General features: G+C 39.9%; 1 protein-coding gene and 1 long non-coding RNA gene across 16 annotated transcripts in view; one reads left to right on the forward strand and one right to left on the reverse strand.

The window, feature by feature from the left end:
• The window catches only part of WDR97 (WD repeat domain 97), a 75,180-nt gene that overhangs the window by 16,746 nt on the left and 32,914 nt on the right, over positions 1-25,520 (forward strand). The gene's annotated exons all lie outside the window — the stretch shown is intronic.
• Positions 1-25,520, reverse strand: part of LOC107651918 (uncharacterized) — a 76,546-nt gene that overhangs the window by 12,375 nt on the left and 38,651 nt on the right. For 6 of the 9 annotated variants that reach the window (XR_008917167.1, XR_008917173.1, XR_008917169.1 and 3 more), the window contains one exon: positions 5,184-5,256. This is a non-coding gene — a long non-coding RNA (uncharacterized LOC107651918). The remainder of the gene's footprint in view (positions 1-5,183; positions 5,257-25,520) is intronic. The other 3 variants (XR_008917171.1, XR_008917166.1, XR_008917170.1) reach the window with 1 other exon arrangement.

Genomic DNA, 25,520 nt, shown 5'->3' on the forward strand with positions numbered 1-25,520 from the left:
CTCAGTTTTGAGCTCTCTGTTCACTCCCATTACCCTTCAGGCTCCACTCATTTCAGGGGGTTCTAGGGGTTTTGATGCTAGTATTATCAGAGTACAAATGTACGCCAGAAGTAAAGTCCAGCATAGATAGGGTTTGTCCTCAGTTTCCATTGGACTTCAGAACACCCACCATGTCTTTTCCTTGATCTTTTCCCCTCCCCATAGATATTTCTGGGGCTGGTGCTCCTGACTTCTCTTTCATATTGTAAAAAAATTTCCCTCTTCTCTTTTCTTGTAGGTGAGGAGCCGTGGGTTCTAATTCGAAGGACTTTCACCAGGAATTGTATCTTGTTCTTACTGTCCATGTCAAGTGTCTTTCTCTTGGAAACCACAGGGAGTGTTTTGGGGTGGTATTGGAGCCCTCTTCCCTTAGGGGGCCCAGATATCATGGGATCATAGATTTGATTTAGATATCATTGATTTAGAGCTGGAAAGCAGCATTGAAATCACCTAGATCACTTCTGTTTTGCAAATGAGTAAACTGGGGTAAAAAAAAAAGGCAAGTGACTTTCCTAAAGTCATAGAAGGAGCTGGAGTTGGAATTCCAACTTAGGTCATTTTAACACATATCTAGGGTTCTCACCACCACCCACCCACATTGCCTTTTGGGATCAAATCATTAGACCAAAGATGGGAAAAACGAATACAGCTAACAGATCCAAGGTAGGACCAATGAGGCATGGCGCTGAGAACTGATTCACTGTGGCCCAACAAAAGCCCACCTTGGAAAAGAAGTTGGAGTGGGGTGGGAAGAATCATAGAATGTCAGAATTGTAAAGGATCTTAAGAAGCATCTAGTCCAACAACCCTTTTGTTTTCCAAATAAGGAAACAATCTCTTAAGGGCCAAGAGAAAGGGGGCTGAAATCAGCCCTTGAGGAAACTCACAGGAAAAGATGACACCTACCTTCAAGGAATAATAATCACTTGGGAGATAGATGGGAGATGAAATGAGAGACCCCAACCCTAATCCCACTTACTGTTAAATGGGTTTTGGAGAACATGGACAGAGACAGACAACTCATGGGCAGGGTGTGATTGCAAATTCAATCCAAGTCAACATGGCAGCCAAAAAAAAGGTAATGGTCTCCTAGGCTATTGTTGTTAAAGAGGCATGTTGTCTAGAATGAAAAAGGAATAATTTTGCTGTATTCTGCTCCACTCAGACTCTATCTTGTGCTTAGTTTGGGGTATTACATTTTAGGATGAACATGGGATTGGCTATAGAGTGTCCAGTGGAAGGTACCCTAAAACCATGCCAGATAATGGTTGGTTGAAGAAATCACTTTAAAGGAATGATATGATAATTATCTTTGGAGGGCTATCATATGAAAGAATGATTAGACTATTTCTGCTTAACCTTATAAATATAGTACTAGGAGCAATGGGTCATTGTAGAAAAAGGCAGATTTCAGTTCAAAGCAAGGAAAAACTTGCTAGTAATTATAGCTATCAAAAAATGGAGTTCTTGAGGCAATGAGTTCCCTGTCATTAAGGATATTTCAGGATGTAGTGCAGGGAAGATTGTAGAGATTTTTTAGGGTTTTTTTTCAGGTGCAGAATAGGTTTGAAGCACCTTTCCATCCCCAAGACTCTGTGATGTGCAGGGGCCAAGGCCAGAGAGGCCTTCAGGTGAATAAAGGAAGTTAAGATCAGACTGAAACTTAGAAGAATGTTTTGACCTAAGTCAAAAGGCCAATATTAGTTGTCAAATACCAGGTTCCATTCTATTAGCTGTGTTCTCATCCTGACACACTCATGTCTGCCCCCTATCTTTGCTACTTGGGTACCCTTCCTAGACTGTTCTCAGGCTCTTGCTCTGCCCTGTCCTGGATCCCTCTTCCAAGAAGGGGTGGAAGAGGTGTGGTTAGACAAGTTTATGAAAAAAAGTAAAGGTTTTAGAGCAGCGGTTCTCAACCTCTCAATTTGTAGCAATGAGAATACATAATGCATATCAGGTATTTACATTCCGAATCATAGCTGTAGCAAAATTACAGTTTCGAAGAAGCCACCAAATAATTTTTTGGTTTGGGGTCACTGCAACATGAGGAACTGTATTGCGGGGTCATGGCATTAGAAAGGTTGAGAACCACTGTTTTAGAGGATCATAAACTTGGTGAGTGAACGTTTTATAAGAGCAGTTTTAGGTTGAATGGAAACTGCCCAGATGGAAAGAGGTGTGGTAGAGGCAGGGATTATGGGGATTTTGCCCCAATCAGATCACAGCTGGAATTTTGGAGGCCACATTTTGGGGGAAACATTGATAAAATGGAAACTGTCAGAAGAGAAACATCAGGAGACCAGCTATAAATAAGTGCCCTCTCAGAGACCAGAAGGGACCACAGGATACTTCAGCCCAGAAGCAGTAAGCTGGAAAGTAGTGTTCAAAGAAGTATGTTCTCAAATGGATTTCTACTTGAGATATTCTTACAGATGGCAGCTGGAGGGATGTTTTCATTAGAACTCAGCAGGACACTGCTAATTATCAGTCATAGATGAAAAAAGGTGGCACCCTAGGGGCATGATGAGCAGACATTCCATGAGAAATTAGTCCAACGAGCTACCAAAAAATGACAGAAGATTATGGGTCATGTTCCCATAAAACGAGAAAGACAGCATTTTCAGTGACCTGTTCCAGAGGATACCATTTCTTTCTGCAAAGTGTTCTCCCTACTTGGATGTTTTTGTACTTTCTAACTTACCTGGTAGTATGAAATATATTCTTTAAAAGAATGGGAGAAAAGCTTTGAAGAGAAAAGTAATTTGGAGAGCAGATAACTTGTCATGAAGTGGAAAGAGATACATTGGAAGAATGACTCAGAAGGAAGAAGACTACTGAACATTTGGAGTTATGAGGATCAGTTTCTGGACCTCTTTGGCTGTCTGGTTCCTAGGTACCCTACTAGAAATGCCACTTCTAAGTTCACAAAATGAAATATGTAAAATTACTAAAGAAACCAGTAATATTGAAACAGTTATCAACATGTTTAAAAAATTCACAAGCCCTAAGATAGAAAACCCTATTGTATAGATTGGAGCTGTATCCTGAGAAGAGGAAACAATCTCTTGTTCATCAAAGAATGTTGATGAATACCCAAAAGGGCTTGCCCCAAAGAGATGACTGGCCAAGAGAAAAATAGTGATGGTTGACTCCATACTGAGTCAGGGCATCAAGGCAGCTTTGTACTGATTTGAACTGTAGAACAGTCTGCTACCTTCCTGGGGTATGATACTGCCAGATAAATTTATGGACTTTGAAAGAGGCAAAGATGAAGTCTTGAGAACAGATTTTGGATTTCTGGACCATGACTTGAGTGATAAGAATGATAAATTCGGTTCATGCCATATGAAGATTTATCCTAGAGAAGAGAAGACTTAATTGGGTTCATGATCACCACCTTCAAATCTTTGAAGGGCTATCATGTGGAAGAGAGATTAGTTTTGTCCTAATTGGCCACAAAAGGCAGAACTAGTAAAAATGGGAGGCTTTTGAAAGATAGAAATTAAGATCTAATGTAAGAAAAAAACCTGCAAGCCATTATGCACTACACCAAAATAAAAATGGGCTGCCCCCAAAGGCAAGATGTTCCCTTCACTGGACATCTTTTGACAAAGGTTGGATGACCAGTCCTCAGAATGTTTGTAGAGAAGATTATTTTTTTCAGATCACAGACTCAAATAGGCTCCTGAGGTTCCAACTCTGAATGAACTGCTTTAGAAGTCTACAGGGAATAAACGAGGTATTAATAAAAGGAGGCAAGTAAAGAGACTTGTGACAAGAATATGATTATGGAAGGATATACTATAGTCAGGGGAAGACTAGATAAAAGGAGTAATGGCATGACATGTTTAAGAACTTACTTCCTACTTGTGAGGAAACAAAATACATGAAACAAAATGGGAAGCATGATGGAGAGCATTCGGTTAAGGATCATTGGAAAGAAAGTGATGATGTCATGGGAATATACTACAGACTATTTGCACAGGAGGAGGGAACAGATAGTTTAGAAAACATGAACATTTTATGGTAGTGGAACATTTCAACTTACTGGACATTTGCTGGAGCTCTTTTTCTATCAAAAGCAAAATGGAAACTTTCTCAACTTGTCTTCATTTCATTTTTCATTTGGTGGAGGAAGCAAGGGGATAGGGATGCTTTCCTGAATGTGATTTTGTTTAGTAAGCTCTTAATTTATACTTCAGTAAAATAGTTACTGAAATATAAATGATAAGAACTTTGGGAGGAAATTATTATCTTTGAAATCATGAGAAAGGAAAGTCTACCATTGTCTTATAATTAATACCCTAGCTTTGGAGAGAGCAAATGCCAAAGACTATATACTACATAAAAGATTTCAGTTCTTTAAGGAAGTTGAGCTTAAGAGGGAAAGAAGGTTCTTAATGAAATTCTGCAGCCATCAGCAGGAATAATTCTAGTGAGGAAGAAAAGGAAGATTTAGATAGATGCATGCACACAGAAGCAACTCATGAATCTGATTAGAAGAAAGTGTATTAGATATTTATATTTATATCATATAATAATAATATCTTCCACAAAAGGCAGAGAAACTATTTTTTACATAGTATGATCCTTTTAAGTATAGGACCAGGAATACTAAAAGTACAATGGAGTGAGACTGACAACAAAATGTTAAGGACAACAAAAAGTATTTAAAAGCTATATTTGGAGCAAGAACTCAAGACTAATTTTTGAACTGACAGGATATAAACTCCACCAGGGCAGGATTTTGCCTGTATTCCAAGTACCTAGGGCACAGTGCCTGATACATAGAAAGTGCTCAATTGTTGCATGTTGCATCAATGAATAATGGAGACATTGGACAAAAGTTGAAGCTATTCAACACCTTTATTTGAATGCTACAGTTCTTTAAACTCAGGAAGGTTAGAATAAACCCAGTTAATAGAAAACTGAAACCCAGGATGACAGAAATATGTGATTGCTCAGTTACTAGACAGTCTTCTTGGAGAGACTGTGGTAAACAGAAAGACTATGAGATTGGAGGACTTTTTGTTTCAATTTCCTAAGAATAGGGTGGAGTCTTCAAAAGTACAGTCCTTCTAGCAAAACCAATTCCTTACAAAATTACAGAAATTCACCACCAGGTGGCATCAAAAAACACTCACCTGATGTTGTTCAAAAGGCATCTGGCCTTGAGTCTTTCCTGACTGAATCCTGGTGGTGTGTGCTTCCTTCCTGCTGAGTAGAAGTACTAATTTCAGAGCACTCAATGATTTTCAGAGAGCTATTGACTTCTTGTCATCTCTGACTTTTTATCTATGCATGTGTGGACAGTTCTGAGCCCCATACCTACTGGCTAAACCTCACCCCCATCAACAAGATATGAATCTTGGTCATGTGACCTTGGAATAATGGCATCACATTTACACTAGATAAATGTGCTTGGATACAGTATGCAGTGTTTGCTCTTAGCATAGGAATGATAAACGCAATAAATGCAAAATTGAATACAGAAGGAAAAAAATCTACCAAGTAGATACATATGCCTGCTACTCTCCTAAACCCCTGAAGTCCCCAGACTTGAACTGATCTGAACCTCCAGGAGTTTTAAGTTTTAACAGATGTACAGTTTATTCCCTGCACTGGATGTATCCACTTGATGTTTGACTCACTTCCTGTCTGGACTCAGGATTTCAAAGTAGCCCAACCTGGGATGTGGAACTCAAGCAAAGTTAAGTGATCTACTCTTAATTGAATTATCCTTGGCAGTGATATCTGATTGATCTTGGTCTCAGTTAACTTCTCAAAGAATAGGGTAGGTGGACTCAGCAGCCAAGCAACCTAATAAGAAGTAGCATCACCATTTCACTGCCTTGCAATCTCCCTGGTAGAAAGTATTCCTGAGCATAGTTCCCCATTTCTACAGCTTCGTTGGGCCATTTTCTATAACCTCCTTGCTCTGCCACACCAAAATCCAAAACTGTTTATCAGGAGAGGTGATGGGGGGGAAGGCAGTGTGAGAGAAGATATAATATTAATATGATTAAAAGGATAGTTTATGAATTTTTATAAAGGGAAGTAATGATAGCAAGAGCAAGTATTACTTGATTGAAAATACATCCTAGATCTGAGGAATGTCATAGAAACAGTAAATCTAGATTTAATCAAGGCTTTCAGCAATCTCGTGCTCTTTGTGGATGAGATATGTGTGGGTGTATGAAAAGAGATGGACTTGAGGATGGTAAATTTAGCAAGATTAAAAATGAATTAAATAGCAGGATTCCTCCTCTTCTCCCAGTGCATTATTAGTGGCTTGATGTCAGCTCTGTAGATCAGTGACTACATTTTTTGTCAGATGAAAACATAGCTGATACCCTTATCCATTTTACAGATAACACTAGGCTGAGGGATAACTGGTAAGATGTTTAGGATTCAAGGAGATTCCAACATGCCAGATGGGTGGACTGAATCCAAAAAGATAACAGTTTAATAGGGATAAATGTAAGGTCTTACATTTGGGTCTAGAAAACAAATCAAAGAAATATAGAATTGGGGAGGAGTAACTAGTTCATGTGGCAAAGATCTGGGAGTTTTCATAGGCTGCAAAGCTTCCTGTGAGTCTTATGCAATTTTGTGTTGCCTTAAGAGAAGTGTAATGTCTAGAACCAGGGAAAAGGTAGTCTTGTTGTACTCTTTAGGTCATACCTGGACATGGTAGTCATTTTAGAGAGCTACATTTGGGAAAGACATTAATAAATTGCAGAACATCTAGGATGCAGAACATCTAGGATGTGTCAAGTAGGATGGAAAATTGGTGACTATGCCACAAGAATTAGCTGAAGGAAATGTTTAACCTGAAAAGGGCACATGATGGCAATCTTCTAGTATTTGAAGGCTTCTCATTGTGGAAACGGAATTAGTCTTATTCTGCTTGGGACTAGAGGACAGAATTAGGAGTAAGAGGTGGAAAATACCTAAATGTCTAAATGTAGCAGAGGAAAAAGATTTGGTAGGGGTTGGCCTAAATGAACTCTGTGGTCCCTTCTAATTCTGACATCTTGTGATTCTCTCTGGGCCCCATCTGCCCCAATCTAGCAGACACAGCTCTCCACAACCTTTGTCTGAGAAGCAAGACAAGGGGGCCTGGGAAGATGGCCTAAGGCCTTGCCCTTCTCTGGACCAGCAACCCAGAACAGACTCACTGGCCCATCAAAGGCTGGTTCTCCTTTAGGCAAAGCCCTCTTGCTTCCCCACCTTCACCTTGCCTTGTCCCAAAGCCTCAGAATAGCTCCCTTTCCACATACACTGATGAATATATCAATCAAATCTCCTGGGATTCCTAAACATTTGAGCTGTCAAGTCAACCACTTCCATCCTCTTCCCTGTGAGCTCAAGCTGATAAGCTTGGGAGTCCCATTGGTTCCCTCCAAAAGGTCCCCTTTATAAGGTGTATTAGTCTGACAGACAAGGCAATCAGTGTTTGAGTTTGAATTGCAAGATACTGGAAGTGACTGTGTGAGTATTATGTTTAGAAGGATAGAGACACTTAACTGAACACAGAGGATCAGGTGAGAATTGACAGCCTCATGGTCCAAACCCAGCAGTCCATAAGTGAAAACCTCATTTGCAACACAGATGACCCCAAGCTCAAACTTCTTGCATTCTGGGGGTGCTGAAAAGCTTACTATTCAGAGGTGTATGGCTACAAGCAAGATATTACTCCAGTACTGAGTGAGCCACTCTTCTGAAGTTATGAGGTTTTTATGCTCCCAAAGAGGGCCTGGATGGAAAAGTCCTTATGATCCTATCTGGGTTTTTGGTTTTTTTGAAGGGTGGTCATCTGAGAATGCCTAATGCAAGACATTCCAGGGGAGAAAGTGGCGTGAAGGCTCTGAGAGCTCTTTGCTCTGGGAGGGGGCTAGAGGACCCCCAGATAAATAATCAAGTAGTAATGGAGTTGGCTTTCACACACAGATACTGAATGATTGCTGGGGTCATATCCTTTTCATCTGGTATCAGAACCAGACTAGGGCTATATAATCCATATTGTATGTTGGCCAGCCTGCTGTGGGTCCGGCTTCAGCCCTCTCTGGACAAAGATGTGCTATGGAAATTACTTGTTTTTAAAGGGACCCACTGGAGACAGATCTTAGTGGCCTTGAAAGCCTGTGTGTCCTTGCAGAGGTGAACCTAAAAGGACCAACATCCCAGAAATGACTGCAAGAAAGCCAAAGGGTGGACTTAAAGACCATACCTCTCACACTTAACCTACTTCATATGCCATATTAGGAGAAATCCTCACATTTGCAAACTTGGGCCTTTGGGGTCTGGGATGAACCACAAGTGTAAAGAGGAGAGCAGGTGTCCTTGGCCTATTTTGGCCATGGAAGCTCAGATGACTAAGACAGTATGACTAGAATGAATGTCCTCCCCAGGGTCTGGGGAATTGAAAATGCCTAGGTTTCAAAAATAACAAAAATCCTTTGGGCCCTTGTCATTCTCCTAATCCCTAGTCTTCTAGAGCATCCACTGACTAGTTCATTCCTCTTGGGAAACCAAACTCTGACCATCAGTCATGAGCTCTCCTGTATGTAGGAGAGCCTTGAATTGCAAAGGGGGATGTTGCCATTCACTAGAAGCTATATTTCCCAAGATACAGAAAGATGTGGTCATCCATTCGGCAAATTCTGGGTAGCAACTCTGTGCAGGATTATCTTAGGCAGAGAAAGAGACCTGCTCCCCAGAAGTTTCCAATCCATCCAAGGAGACAAAAACATGGAACCTGGGTTCCACATTGATAAACTGACATCCTCCAAAGCTGCATCAGAATATAAAGGTAATCCTGGGTTCTGGCAGTTTCTCCCATGTTGAAAAGACTTCAAGAACATGTTTGGTCACAGATCAATAGCTGACTCAATGCCAGGAGATTTAGCACTAGCTAAAAAAAAAAAAAGGACAATTTTCAACCAAATACTAGAGATTTTGGTTGTACCAGAAGAGGGACTGCTCATACCAGTACATTAGATCCCAGAAAGGTTGACAAGTTGGAGACCCTAGCATCAGAGAATTGGTATGAGAAATGGGAATATTTAACCTGAAGACTTGGGGGTAGGAGAGCATGATAGTTGTCTTCAAGTAATTAAAAGGCTGCCTTGTAAAAAAAAAAAAAGGTATTAGGTTTGCTCTGTTTAAACCTCTGCCCTCCTCCCTCTAAGAGAACACAATTAGGAGTAAATAGTAGAAGTTGTAGGGGGGGCATAGAAAATGGAATCAATGGGATTTAGCCTAACCATTTTCTCTTCATCTCATAAAGTTATAAGATTTACAGTTGGACAAGATCATCCAACCTCATTCTGTGGAGGAGGATGCTAAGGCTCAGGAAGAAATTTGTCCATGAACAGACAATGGCAGAACTGGGATGCCAGCTTGGGTCTTCTGACTCCCCCATCCACAGAATGTGCCTTCCATTACAGCACTGTCCAGCCAGACTCATAGAGCTGGAAGATAGAGGTCATTAGCTCAACTTCATTTTACAGATGAAGAAACTGAGGCTGAGAGAGATTTAAGTGACTAGCTCAAGGTCACTCAGGTATAAAGTGGGAGAACTGGGATTTGAACCCATGTCTACTGACTCTAAAACCAGTGCTTTTCCAAATGTAGCATGCTATCTTTCTGTTCTTCTCCTCAACTCCAGGGATCCCTTTCATGAGAATAGTTTTGTTCTGGGCCCCTTAATTTATTCTCCTCCCCCTATTCTGGGGGAGACACACTTGCTCAGTACTTTGTTGGTTCTGAAATCAGATCCATTTGCCTCTTAGTAACTGACAACTTCAAAGTTGAAGTTTATTCATCAATTTGAGATGGCCCTATTTGAGTGTTATACTGTGGGGTCATACACACCTCTGTCCTGATAGGGCTTGGGTGAAGGGTGGGGAGTCTGGAGGGGGAGGAAGGAATATGAAGCCTTGGCTATCGTCTTAGGGAATAGTTCCCTCCCTCCTCTACCTTGCTCTTTGTTCTGAGCCAGGGGAGGCCAGACAGGGGCCCTGAACTTTAACAAATTTACTGAGCACTTAATGTGTGCAAAATCCTGTGTTTGGTGCTGGGGAAGTTTCTGATCTAGCTAGGACACAGTTGCTGACCTCAGAGCAAGCAGTGAAAGTGTAGCCAGATAGTGACTCCCCCTTAGCTTCAGTGATGACAGATAGTATTCCTTTGCTCTTACCTTTTACCCATCCCCTTATGGAACCATGATTATTTACCATAGATGTGAACTCTTCACATAGCTGCTCCCAGGCACATCCCATGGCATTCTTCTTTGGCCAATATGGTTTTGTGCCCTCAAATTGCAGGCCCCTCCCCATTTCTAAAACCCTGTGCTTTCAGCTCCTTTTTTTTGAGGGGGGTATCCCTACCAATTCCCTGCTACCCCATTGCCTCCCCAAGGACTTTGAATTGGAAGCCAGTTGATCCCTTTTCCCCTAATCTCTCTTGGAATATCAAGCTCTGAAAATGGAACCATGAGCTTGGCTGATTGGAGAGGTGGGGAGAAGGAAAAAGCTTTCCGAATATCCTGGGAGAGAAGGTGCTGCAGTTCTGAATTCATTCTACTTGTACTGAGCACCAACTCTGAGCAGGAAGCCTTTCCCAGTGCAGACAGTGCTACCAAGGCAATGGAGGTAAGGAAGATCATGTTTGAATCTGAGCACCTTTCAGAAAGAACATTGACATATAACCAGAAGAGGGTGGCCAGCAAGGAGCTAGAGAGACTAGGACATATGAAGATTTGTGGAAGAAACTGGGAAAAGTAAAGTTGAGGTGGGTTGGAAGAACTGTAGCTGTCCGTGTCTATGAAAGAATTATTCCTCTTTGTCACAGAACTTGGGAGAAGGAAGCAGATTTGGAAGAAGGTAGATTTAGGGACCATGAAAGGAAAAACCTTAGTAGAGGTGTCCCAAAATTGAATGGGAAGTTCTAAGAGCTCCTATTACTTAGCTGTCTTCAAGTTGAGGCTCGATGACCATTTGAGGATATCGGAGAGGTGATTATTGTCCTGCTCAGGTACTGGTCAGGCCAGATGATCAATGATGATGGTATCCATAGAGCACTTTAAGTTCACAAAGCCCTTTATATATCTCATTTGATTCTCTCAATAATCCTAAACTAAGTCTGAGAAAGATTGACTTGCTCATGGTCACATAGCTAATGAAACAGGATTTGAATTCAAGTTCTCTTGACTCTAAGACTAGCACTCTATCCACTGTACTGCCTAGTTGTCTAAGGTCACCTCTGGAGTCCCTCCTAATTCTTAGATTCTGTGTTTCAGCCCTTTCCCCAGTAAGCACCAAAAGGATGTTGAGGGTACTACTAGTGCCATCTTCACCAAGGCTAAGGAAAGGGAATAAACATTTACATAAGCATCTACTACATACCAGGCAAATACCTGATTTGATCCTTACAACAACTCTGGAAGGTAGGTGCTATTATCCTCATTTTACAGTTGAGGAAAAAGACAAATGGGTTAAGTGAGCTGTTGTGGAGCCAGATTTGAACTCTGGTCTTCCTGATTTCAGACCTAGCATCACCAGTTGCCTCTAAATAAGTTCCATGGTCTATAGACGATGGCTTTCCCTAGAATAAGACTCCAACATTGGCATTCAAGGAGCAAATGGACTAGGTGGGGATGGTTAGCCTTGAGAAGTCAACATGCGTCATTTACTAAGATGTGCTTAGTGTGAGGGATAGAAAGACGAAAATAATTGCTGCCTTTGAGCTTTTAATCTAATGGAGGAGACAACATGCAAACAACTGTGTACTAATTATGCATTTAGGGTAAGCGAGGTGATTTTGGAAGGAAGTTACTAGTTTTGAAGAGAACCAGGAAAGGCATCTTGCAGAAGCCGGAAGGAAGAAATGAGGGAGAACATTGCAGGCGTGGGGAGTCATCAGTGACTAGGGCAGAGTTGGGAGATAGAGTGTTGTAGTTGAACCAAATCCCAGCCACTGAAGTTTCTTGAGTAAGATGGTGGTGACTTGATTAGGTCTGTGCTTTAGGAAGTCACTTAGGAAATGAGATGGACAATGGCCCAGAATGGGGAGACATGAGGTGATGAGATCCTGAAACCAGGTGGTGTTAATATTAGAAGACAAACTAAAGCCAAAGGTAATGACGGGACTTAGTGATAGATTGAATATGGACAGATGGAGGCACAGAATAACACTTGGCTTGTTAGCCTGGGTTATTGGGAGGATATTTGTTGCTCTCTACCTATAGTAATAGGGAAATTGGGGAGAGGGGAGGATTTGGGGGGAAAGATTTTAATTCAGTTTTGGCTATGCTGAATTTAAGGTGTCTATGGGTAATCCAGCTTGAAATGTCCAATAGGCAATTAAAGAGGCTAGGGTTGGGTAAATGGATTGGAGGATCATCTGCATGGAGATAACCATGGAAGTCAGTTAAGCATTAAGTACCTACTGTGTGCTAGGCACTGTGCTGAGCTCAAGGACCTCACAGTCTAATGGGAATGAGAAACATATATATACAAATAAGCAATATACAGGATTCAGAGGAAATACGATGGCATTAGAATTAAGACGACTGGGAAATTAAGTTGGAAGCTAGGGAAGACAGTAGGTGGAAGAATATTCCAGGCATGGAATATTGCCTAGAGCCAAGAGATATCCATGGAACAGCCAGAATGTCAGTGTCACTGGATTGAAGAGTAGCAGAGAATAAGCTTGAAGACTGCTTTTGCAGAAGAGAGGAAATCGGTTATGAAAGGCTTTGAATACCAAACAAGTTTTTGTATTTGATCCTGAGTTTGAGTAGAGTGACAGACAGGTAGTGGAAACTGCTTTAGGAAAAGCACTTTGGTGGCTGGCTGGAGGAGAGATTGCTGAGGCTTGATACAGGCAGATCCACAACTGCAATAATCCAAGTATGAAGTGATGAGTGGTTTCACTAGAGGGATGACTATCAGAGAAGAGGCAGGAATGCATAGGAGAGGTGTTGCAAAGGTGAGATTGACAGGTCTTGGCAATAAATTGGATCTGGGAGGTGAGAGAAAGGGGTCAAAGATGGCACATTGCAAGTCTGAGGAACTCGAAGAATGACAATTCCTTTGACAGTAATAGGGAAGTTGGGTTGAATTCTGTTTTGGACATGTTGAGTTTAAGATGTCTACTGGATATCCAGTTCAAGATGTCTGAAAGGCATTTAAAGATATAAGACTGGAGGTCAGCAGAGAATGTAGGGCAGAATAGATTTGAAAATCCTCAGTATAGACATGGTAATTAAATCCATAAGATAAACAAGCAGAAGAGTACAAAAGGAGACAAATGCCCAGGAAAGAATGCTCCGAAACACACATGGTTAGAAGGTATCTCCTTGTCTCACCTGGGTGAGACTCAAGCAAAGGAAACGGAGGAATGGTTTGATAGAACCAGAAGAGAGTGATCAACAGTGGCAAAAAGCTGCAGAGAGGTAAAAATGAGGATTGACAAAAGGCTGTTGGATTTGGCAATTAAGAGATGATTAGTAACTGGAGAGATTGCTTCAGTGGAATGATGAGGTTGGAAGTCAGATCACATAGGAGAGTGAGAGGAAAGAAAGTGGAGGTATTTGTACACAACCTTCTCAAGGAGTTTAAACACAAAAGGCAAAAGATACAGGAAAATAATGGAAGTGGAAGGATCAGGCAAAGGGTTTTTGAGGGTGGGGGAGATATAGGCATGCTTGTATGTAGTAGAGAAGAAACCTGTGGATGGGAGAGATTGAAAAGAAGTGTAAGAGTGGGGGTGATGGAAGAGACGATTTGTAGGAGACAGGATGGAATTGGGATCACTTATGGAGTAATTGGCCTTAGTCTTGGTAAGAAATAGGACCAAATGTTCCTGTGAAAGAGAATAGTGACAAGACATCTGATATGCAGAAGAAGGGAGAAGAGAGATCTCATGGTGAATGATTTCAATTTTTTCTGTAAAAATGAGGCAAAGTTCTCAGCTGGGAGTGGGGAGGAAAAAGTCATGGGAGCTTTGAGGTAGGAGGAAAAGGTTTGGAAAAGCCACTGTAAGCAGTGGAATATAGTTGATAGGGTGTAGAAGGATGGCCTAGTGCCAATGAGGGTGTTTGGTTGAGTTTTTAATGGATCCAGTTAGAACAATTTGATTTTCTCTACCTTTATTCAGCTGCACACATGTGGTAACAAAGCAGCAGATGATGGGAGTGATTGAAGGTAGAGGCTTGGCAGGGCCAGGGATTCAAGAGGACAATAGGGAAGGAGCCAATAGACAAAAGATTGAAAATAAGTGAAAGGACGAGGATAACTGGGAAAGTGTGCTGGAAGAAATGAGAAGAGGGTGGAGGTTAGCCCTGGTAAGGAGTTAAGACCTCTTTATTATATGAGATGGATGAAGGAGAGAATGGCAGTAGGAGCCTGAGTGGCAAATGAAGAAGGGAGGAGCTCTTGGCAAATGGCCTTAAATAGTAAATATTAAATATGGCCCAAGGTTCTCAGCTGAGAGGGGAGGGGAGGGGAGGGGGAGGAGAAGCCATGAGAAATTTGAGGGATGAAAAGGTTTGGAAGAGCGTCTGGGGAGAGTGGGATATAATGAATTGAAGGGGGAGGTATAGGGTTATCTAGTGCGGCACAGAGAGCCCAGTTGAGATTGAATAATAAATTTGGATGGACTCTCACAGGCCATCTCCCCTGCATTACTAGCCACTGCCTACTCAAGGTGACAAATGGTGGGAGACATTCAAGGCTGAGGCTTGGTTCAGTATAATAAAAAGGGGCTGGGGATACCAGAGAGGAAAATAGTGTAGAGCTGAAGTGGCTTACCAAGAGGTCAAATAATGAGAATGGCTAGTGCAGGGGAGATGGTCTAGGAGAGAACCGAGGGATTGGAAGTCATGATGCAGATGAATAGGAATTTGTGAGGGAAGACAGATTGAGGTGAAAAATAAATTCTAGGGAGAACTTGGAAGTAGTGATGGGGAGAAAAGAATATTCCAACTGCTCTGCCTCAACCAGGAAGCTGAGGGGAATGAAAGTGAAGCCTGCACTGGAAATGGTGGCCAAAGGAGGCTTTGTCATCAGGGAGGATGCTGGTTTCAATGATAAATAGAAGATGGAAGGAGTAGGAGAGGGAAAGATTTAGAATGAAGGGAAGCATGTTGCCTATGGAATAGGCATTCCAGAGAGCACAATGGAAGGGTTTGGATGGCATTTCATTGGGACTTTGGGGTGAGAGGATTGAAAGGATGAGAATAAGGAACCAGATGGTAGGGGATAAGGAATGGAGTCTGGATGGTGACCAATAAAGGTGCAGAATCAGTAGGGTATGTAGGAGATGACCAGATCATCATTGAGGGGAAGGGATCTCTCCTCTTCCTAGAGAAGGGTGGAGATCAGTCTAGAGACAAGTGTGGCAAGAGAAAGCAGATACAGGGAAATGGGGCACCCCCTCCCCTTTATAACTCCTTTTCATCTGAAGGAGATTAGGCAGGAGCTGGCCCAACAGGAGATAGAAGTCCCATTCTGCACAGAATTTCCTCTACCTCTTCCCTCCAGGGACAGGTGCTACAGGGGATGGAAGACCTGATGCCAAACGGATGGTTGTTCCTCTTTGTACCAGAAGCTTTTCCCTTTGAGAGTGGGAGATCCAAGTGGCAGGAGGTGGAAGTTGCCTTGCTTGCTCTTCCAGAAGGTTGCTCTGCTGCCCCCCCCCCTCCCCCATGAAGCCTTCCCTTGGGGCATGCGCAGCAAGAGACAGAAGGTGGTCACAGGTTCTTCTTGACTCTCTTCTGCCAGATATCAGGCAGGTGCAGCAGGTGTTGATGGGATCACCGAGTGGGCTAGTATGGAGGGAGAAGAGGGTCCACGACAGAGCCTGGACACTCATGGTTAGCAATACAGGAAACCGAGGAGCAGTCAGATCAGAGGAAACCAAAAAAGAAGGGAGTGTCAAAAAACTGCAGTGATCAAGAAGGATGAGTATGAAGAAAAAGATTTGGTCATTAAGAGACCATTTTGGAGAAAAGACTGAAGTGGGGGGTGGGTACAGCTAGATTGCTCAGTAGATAGAGCCAGGTCTGGAGAGGGGAGGTTCTGAATTCAAATTGACTTCAGCCACTTCCTGGACAAGTCACTTAACCCCATTTGCCTAGCCCTTCTCTTCTGCTTTGGAACTGATACTTAGTATTTAAGGTAAAGGGTTTTTTTTTTGTTTGTTTGTTTTTAAACATGGGTGTGTGTGGAGGGAAGAGACAAAAACCATTGTATTATTCTAATTTGCATTGGGACAGAATTAAGCTTCTAGCTCAAGACTTCCAGCTATGGATCATTTCTAATTTTTTCTAGAATCATAATTTATGAGCTCCTTGAGAGCTTGCTTTTTTTGTATCTCCAATGCTTAGCACATTGCCTAGCACAGTCAGTGTTTAATAAATTCTACCTGTCCTTACCTGAAGAGGAATTCCTTTTTCAACATCCTCAACAAATGGCCATCTATTTCTTAGGACTTGTTTCCAATTGCCTCTTGGCAATTCACCCTTCCTAATGCTTTTAGTTAGTTCTCTCTGAGGCCAAGCAAAACAATAATGTCACATACCCAAAATAGCTTTTCAAATACTTAAAGACAGCTAAGCTTCTTTCGCCCTAATTCATTCTTGCATTCTCATTGGCATGATCTCCACCAATTCTGCTCCCCCATCCTAGCTGCTCTCTGGATGCTTTCTGGCTTCTCAGGGGATCATAGATTTAGAACTAGAAGGGACCTCAGAGACCATTTAGTCTAACTGCCCTCATTTTGCTAAGGAGGAAACACAGGAAGCCTTAGAGGTGGGATTTGAACCTGGATCATCTGAATCTAATGCAAACGTATACACAATATATTCCACAGCAGTATACTGCCTTCCAGTGGCCTTCCTAAAATATGACATCCAGACTCTAGTTTGGGTCTGGCCAGGGCAGAATAAAACAGGACTATCCACCTCCCTCTTTCTGTACCTGGTACCATCCCATGCAACCTAATCAAGCTAACTCTTTAAAAAAAATTTTTTTTGGCTGCTTGATGAAGGTCCATCTTGATCCTCCAATTAGTTAATCCTTCTTGCCCAAAGAGCTTTTAAAAATATTTTACTTTTAATTCATAATTTTTCATTCCAATTACATGTAAAAACAATTTTTAACATTTATAATCATTTGAATTTCAAATCCTCCCCTTCCTTCTTCCCCCCCATCCTTTAGATGGTAAGCAATTTGATATAGATTATTAATGGACAATCATGCAAAAAAAATTTCCATATTATGTTGTAAGACATAAAAATACAAAGAAAAGTGAAAACCAAAATGCCTTCCATCTGCATTTTCTCTGGAGGTGAAGAACATTTTTCATCATGTGTCCTTTAGAATTGTATTGCTGAAAATGGCCAAATCATTTACAGTTGATCTTCATACAATATTGCTGTTACTGTGTACAATGTTGTCCTGGTTCTACTCACTTCACTTTGCATCAATTCATAGAGGTTTATCAGAAATCCTCCTGCTCATTTCTTAGAGCACAGTAGTATTCCATCATCATCGTATGCTATTCCCCAATTTGCCACCATAAAAAAGAGCTGCTGTAAATATCTTTGTAAAAATAGGCCCTTTTTCTTCTCTTTTTTAATCTTTTTGGGATGGGTCAAATGTATGCACAAATTTATATTTCCTTTGGGCATAGGTCCAAATTGCTTTCCAGAATCTATTCACAACTCCACCAGTAGTGCATTAGTATCTAAATTTTCCAAATCCCAACATTTATCATTTTTCTTTTCTGTCATATTAGACAATCTGATAAGACACCTCAGAGTTTTTTAAATTTCCATTTCTCAAATAGTGATTTAGATTATTTTTTTAATGTGACTAGATAGCTTTGATTTTTTTGACTGAAAACTGGCTAATTATTTCCTTTGGTCATTTATCAATTGGGGAATGACTTGTATTCTTATACATTTGGGTATTCTCTATATATTTGAAAAGAGAGGCCTTTATCAGTGACACTTGCTAAAAAAAAAAAGCTTTCCTTCTAATTTTGTTTGTGTAAGACCTTTTTAATTTAATATATAATTTACAATTAAAAAATCCATTTTATATCTTGTAATGTTTTCTGTCCCTTTTTTACTCATAAATTCTTTATCCATAGATCAGATAACCTTCCATGCTTACCCAATTTGCTTATTACATCACCCTTTGTCTAAATCATGTACCCACTTTAACCTTATTTAACCAAAGTGTTTTCTAACACAATCTTTTTATCCTGTACTTGTAAAGTTGACTTTTTAAAAACTTAAGCACAAAACTTCATATTTCTTCATGCAAAGGCAAGTAAAGTGCCTATGCTCTCACCCAAGGGCAACCTATGATTTATCTGGTCTCCTTCTCAAGGAATATGACTGTAAGAAATACTCTAGGAGTAGGGAGGTCAAATACAATGACCACAATGGGGCCTGTGACACTCCAAAATTTGGCCTACACCAGATTGAAATGTAATTGGGAAATATTTTGCAAAAGAAAGAATACAATAAAATCGATAATACGTTTTAAAACTAAGCCAATAGGCAGCCCTTAGGGATGGAGTAAATGGTCCTTGTTTCTATTTGACCACTTGTTCCAGAGCACAATATCTGTAAGTTTTAAACTGTCTTCCTGTTTAGATCAAGAATTCTTAACCAGTTTTTAAAAATCATGGACTCCTTTGACATTTTAGTAAAGCTTTCTTAAAATAATGTTTATAAATGTATCAAATAAAGCACATACAATTACAAAGGAAACCAATTGCATTATAAACCAAAATATCATTTTTTAAATTTATAGACATCCTCTCCCCTAAGAGAAAAAAAAATTATCCTTTATGTGAATTCCCTAAGAGCAGGAGCAAAAATCCTAGGTTAAGAATTAGATCATGAATATTCCCAATCATAAGTCAAAATTTATCAAATAGTTCTTATTTCTATAGGAATTTCCCCCAACTTTGAGTGCCTCTGAAAAATTATTCATATATTAATAGAACAATTATATATTCATAAGAGAAAAATTGGAAGACCGTTGCTAGAAGGAAAAAAAATGGAGAAAATTTGGGGGAGAATTAATAGTGGCAGAGCCAGGTAGGTGGTTCAGTGGATAGAGAATCCAACCTAGAGATGAAAGATCCTGGGTTCAGATTTGGCCTCAGATACTTCCTTGCTATGTGACCCTAGACAAGTCACTTAACTTTTATTGCCTAGCCCATACTGTTCTACCACCTTGGAACCTATATCTATATATGTACCTTCTGTCTTAGAGTTTCATATGATTCTAAGACAGAAGGTAAGGGTGTTGGAAAAAAAAAGAAAAAATTAATGGTGATACAAATAGGAAAAAAGTTAATATTTACTATAGTCCATCTAGGCAAAAAATAGTTAAGATCATAAATCTTAAACTAATAATTATTTTACTGTTAATTTCATCTTCCATGTGCCTACAGAACCAAAGATGCTTTAAAATTTTTTGTTACACTAAAATTCCCAGATAACTTATTTTCCTCTTCCCCTCCGTCCCTCCCTGCTCTAGAGGAGGGCATCATTTGACAAAATGATGTATGGATATTTAAAACTATGCCTTGTTTCTATCAGTTCTTTCTTTGGAGTTGGACATATACAAGTCATTCTTCAAACAGTATTTCTGTTACTGTATATAATGTTCTTTTGGTTCTGCTTGTTTCCCTGTTCATAATTTCATGTAGGTCTTTCCATGTTTTTTATTAATTTCTTACCAAGGAGTAGTATTCCAACACAATCATATACCACAATCTGCTTAGTCATTCCCCAACTGATGGACATGCCCTCAATTTCCAGTTCTTTGCCACCACAAAGAGATACAAAATACAAATATTTTGGAACATATACGTTCTTTTCCTTTTCTCCCAATTTCCTTGGGAAATAGGCCCAGAAATGGTATTGCTGAGTCTAAGGATATACACAGTTTTATAATGATGTATAATTCCAAATCCCTCTCCAAAATGGTTGGATTGGTTCACATTTCCACCAATAGGGTATTAGTGTCCCCATTTTTCCACATCCCCTCCAACATTTTTCATTTTGCCCTTTTGTTATTTTAGCCAGTCTGATGGGTGAGATGATACCTCAAAACTGTTTTGGTTTGCAATTCTCTAATCAGTGTGATTTAGAGCATTTTTTATCTTACCTATATATGGCTTTGATTTCTTTATCTAAAACTGTTCATATCTTTTGCTCATTTATCATTTGGGAATGGCTCTTATTCCCATAAATTTGACAAAGTTCTCTATATATTTTAGATATGAGACCTCTGAGAGACTTCTATGAAATTTCCCCCCAATTTTCTGCTTTCTAATCTTGGCAACATTTGTTTTATTTGTACAAAACCTTTTCAATTTAATGTACTAAAAATTATCCATCTTACATGTCACAATGCTCTCCATCTCTTGTTTACTCATAAATTCCTCTCCTGTCCATAAATCTGATAGGTAATATGTTCCCTGTTCTCATTTTTATATCACTTTTTATGTCTAGATCATGTGTCCATTTTGATCTTATCAGTGAATGGTGGAAGATATTGGTCTCTACCTAGTTTCTGCCAAACTGCTCTCCAATTGTCCCAACAATTTTTACCCAACAGTGATTTCTGCTATCTTTTTCAAAAGCTGATAACTTTCAAAAAAAATGACTTTCAGCTTTTTAAAAAGCTGAACCCCACCTCCTAAACTCCACCACCCCCTCTCCAGCATGATCCTTAAGTAGGGATCCAGGGACTTTCAAAGGGTCCTAGGAACTTGAATGGGGGGAAGGGAATCCTTGTTCCAGTAGAATTGGTTTCCTTTGAAAGTCTATGTTTAAAAATATTCTAAAAAGGGCCCTATAGGTTTCACCAGACTGTCAAAGGAGTCCAGAATACAAAAAGGTAGAAGAACCTCCCCAGCATTAGAAGAACTTTGGTCAATTCACTTAAGTGATATGCTCCTAAACCATTCAGCCTTGAATTTTCTGGACTTTCTACCCACCAAAAGACCTGGGAACTCTGAAGGAGAGAGAACCAACAGCTAACAGCTGAGACATCAGTTACTTTGAAGATTTGAAGATTAGACCTGCTATTCATTTGCATTTGATTTGGATCAACAGTTTCTGTTGATGAAATTTTCAACTTCCCACCTCAGCTTTGGGGTTTTATAAATGCCCGCTACAACAACCAATCCCTAATTAATTATGGTGTTCCCACCCTTCAGTAGCTGTTCCAAATCTTTCTTCATTACTCCTTTTAGCCAAGTATTTGCCTCATTTTATAGAGAAAACAGAAGTCCTCCATTGAGCTTCTTTTTTTCAACCTTCTTTGCATCTGGAAACCCCCTGATGTCATCTCTTATTTTCTCCTTTGTTCTAGACTGATGATGAGGTGGCCCTTCTCCTGCTCCCTTGATCCCACTCCCATCTCTCCTAGAAAATTGCTCCTGCTATAGTTTCTCCCACCTCCATATCCCTCAAACTTTTTCCTAGAAAAAGCTGTCTATGCATCTTAAAACTTCTCAGTGTTTTAAGTTAATTTTTATTTTATTTATCAAACATTTATTTTTTCTTTCCCTCCTCTCTTCCAGAAAAGATAGAAAAATCCTAACAAATGTTTGTAATTAAGCAAAACAAATTCCCATATTGCTTATGTTCAAGAAATGTTTCTCATTCTGTATATTTAGTCCATCACTTCTCTGTCAAAAGTCATTGATTTGATCAGAGTTCAAAAGCTTTTCAAAGTTGTTTTTCTCTATGAGGATGTCATATTGTTCTCTAGAATCTGCTTACTTCCCTTGGCATCAGTTCATAAAAGTCTTTCCAAGTTTCTCTGAAAAAGTCTCCTGATATTTTTTTATAACACAATAGTATCCCATTATGCTCATATACCAAATTTGTTCAGCTGTTCCCCAGTTGATGGTTTCTCTCTTATTTTTCAGTTTATTGTTCAGTTATTTCAGTCATATTTGACTCTGTGTCCCTATTTGGGGTATTCTTGGCAAAGATACTAGAGTGGTTTGCCATTTCCCTCTCCAGCTCATTTTACAAATGAGGAGACTCAAGAAAACAGAATTAAGTAATTTCCCCACAGCCACACAGCTGAAGCCTGAGGTCATATTTTGAAATTAGGTCTTCCGGAATCCAGGCCTGACTCTATTCACTATCTCACCTAGCTGCCCACTTTTCTGCAACTATAAAAAGAACTACCATAAATATTTTTGTACATTTAGGGCCTTTTCCTCTTTGATCTTTTTGGAGGATAGGCCTAGGTATGGTATCACTGGGTGATGAGTGTGCACAATTTACTAATTTTTTTACATGGTAACAAATTACTTGCTAGAATCATTATACCAATTAACTGCTTCACCATGATTGTATATATGAGTGCCTGTTTTCCCAAAACCCTTCCAAATTTGTCAGTTTCTCTTTTTGTCCACTTTGCTGATCTGATAGATTTGAGATGGAACTTTAGCATTGGCCTACTTTGCATGTCTTTTGTTATTAGTGATTTGGAACAATTTTCCATATTACTATTGATAGTTTGTATTTCTTCCTTTGAAAACTGCCAGTTCAAATGCCTTTGACCATTTATCTATAGGGAAATGACTCTTACTCTTATAAATTTGAATCAATGCCCTATACATCTTGGAAATGAGACCTGGATGAGAGAAACTTGTTGCAAAGTTTTTTTTTGTTTTTTTTCCCCCTCTCCAGTTAATTTTTTTCTCTACTAGTCTTAGGTAATTGTATTTATTTGTGCAAAAACTATAAAATTTTATCTACAATCTGGCTTATAACCAGTCTTATTGATTTGCCAAATCCAATGTCCTTTTCTCATTCCTCCTTCCTTGAGCTCTACAGAATTTAACATAGTACAGCAATGGTATCAAAGTCAGATCCCTGCTGGCTGCATTGACATTGACATAGAAAACATCAGTTGGAGTCATGAATCCAACCATTCTGGAGAACAAGATGAAACTCTAAAAGCTATAAAACTGTACATACCCTTTGATCCAGGTAGGTCTGAATCTCAAAGAGATTTTAAAAAAAAGAAAGAAAAAAGGATTGGTTTGTATAAAAATATTTATAGAAGCTCTTTTTTGTGATGGCAAAGAATTGGAAATCAAGGGGATGTCCATCCATTGGGGAATGACTGAACAAGTTGTGGTCTGTAATTGTGATGGAATACTATTGTGCTGTAAGAAATGAAGAACAGGGAGCTGATAGGCTCAATGGGTAGTCAGGCCTGGAGACAGGAAGTGCTGGGTTCAAATCTTACTTTCAACACTACCTAGTTGTGTAATCCTGAGCAATTCATTTAACCCCAATTGCCCAGCCCTTACCTCTCTTCTGTCTTGGAAATAATACTTAATATCTACTCTAAGATAGAAGGTAAGGATTTATTTTTTTTTAATGATGAGCAAGATGCTTTGAGAAAAAAACTGGGAAAGACTTATTAGCTGACGCAAAGTGAAATAAACAGAACAAGGAGAAAATATTATACATAAGAACAGCAATATTGTAAGAATGATTAATTGAGAAAGACTTATCTACTTTGATCAAAACACTGATCTAAGGGGGCAGCTAGGTAGCTCAGTGGATTAAGAGCCCCTAGAGATGGGAGGTCCTGGGTTCAAATCTGACCTCAGACACTTCCCAACTGTGTGACCCTGGGCAAGTCACTTAACCCCCATTGCCTAGCCCTTACCACTCTTCTGCCTTGGAACCAATACACAATATTCCAAGATGGAAGGTAAGGGTTGTATTTAAAAACAAACAAAGAAACCATTGATCCAAGACAATCCCAAAGTACTCATGATGTTGTCCTCTTTCAGAGAGAGAACTAATGAATTCTGAATGCAGATTAAAGCATACCTTTTTTTACCTTATTTTTCTTGTTGGTTTTTTTTTGTCTGTTTTATTTCCTAACATGGTTAATCTGGAAATGTGTTTTGCATGACATCACATGTATAAATGGTATAAAATTGCCTTCTCAAAGAAACTCCTCCAGAGTTTTCATGGCACTTCTCTCTTGGTTCTCTTCCTACTTACCTGACTACTACTTCTCAGTCATCCATATGGTGCCCCCTCTCCCAATATGGTTGTAATGGATTTTCCAAGGCTGTGTCTTGGATCCTCTTATCCTTCCCCTTGAACACATCAGTACTCATGGTTTTGATTATCTCTGTGCAGATGACTTACAGATCTATATATCCAGCCCTTCCAGTCCCTATTTCTCCCTTGAACTTTGAACCTGTGTTATTATTATTGGACATTTAGAAATGGAAATCCTGTAGGTATCTCAAACTCAACCTATTCAAAGCAGAACCCATTGCTTTCCATTTCTTCCAAACTTCCCCATTTCTGGTAAGGGTGTCACCTTAGAATCAGCCTCAGTCTTTCACTTTCACTCACCCAACAAAGCCAACAGGTAGTGATTAGGACACTTGATTGCCAAGGCTTGTCAGTTCTTTCTTCCCACTGCTGAATTCAGCCTTTTATCACCTCTCATTTGGACTACTGCAATAGCCTCCCAGCTTCAGTCCTCTCTCACTTCCAATCCAGCTGCCCAAGTGTTTTTCCTAACACAGGTATGACATTGCAATAAACTCTTGTGACTCCCTGTTACCTCAAGGATCAAAGTCAAACTTCTCTGTTTGGCATTTAAGTTGCCACAATCTATTTCCCAGCTACCTTTTCAGCCTTATTTATTACTACTGTTCACGTACTTTGCAATCTCACCAAAATGTCCCTCTTATTTCTTATCTATGAAAATTACATATCTTATCCCTTGGTCTTTGCACAGGCCCTTCCCTATTTTTGTTATATCCCCAATGCTTAGCATATATGGTACCTGGCACATAGGTGCTTGCTGACCAATTGAGCAGAGGATTAGGAAGGCCTAGGTTCAGATCCTGCCTCTGAAACTTACTTGTTGTGTGAAACAAATTACTTAACTTCTTTGAGACTCAGTTTTCTCATCTGTAAAATGGAGTTAATAGTTGTAGTTCCCATCTCATAGGTTTTTTGAGGCTCAGGAGATAATATACGTAAAGCTATTTCCAAACTTTCAGGTATCATATAAATGTCGGTTCTTATTAACATGACAAATAGTAAGCATCTACTGTATGTGGTGGGTAGACAGTCACTGTAGTCATCATGAATGACAAAACCAGGGGGAAGCTTCCTCAGACCAACTCTGAATGGGAATTCCCCATCCATCCATTAATCCATCCATCCATCCACTCCGTTTCATTCCACAGATATTTATTAAGTATCTTCTACTTGCAATGTCCCATACTGGGTTACAGGATGAGTAGACAAGAGAAGAATAAGATAACCTGTCCTTACTTCTTCCATAGAGAATGGCAGTTTACTGCCATTGTCCTACTTCCCTGACTTTTCCTATATTTCAGTTGCAGGACTTTCTGCCCATTCACCA

Source organism: Monodelphis domestica, chromosome 3, assembly GCF_027887165.1.
Source record: "Monodelphis domestica isolate mMonDom1 chromosome 3, mMonDom1.pri, whole genome shotgun sequence".
Classification (NCBI taxonomy): domain Eukaryota; kingdom Metazoa; phylum Chordata; class Mammalia; order Didelphimorphia; family Didelphidae; genus Monodelphis; species Monodelphis domestica.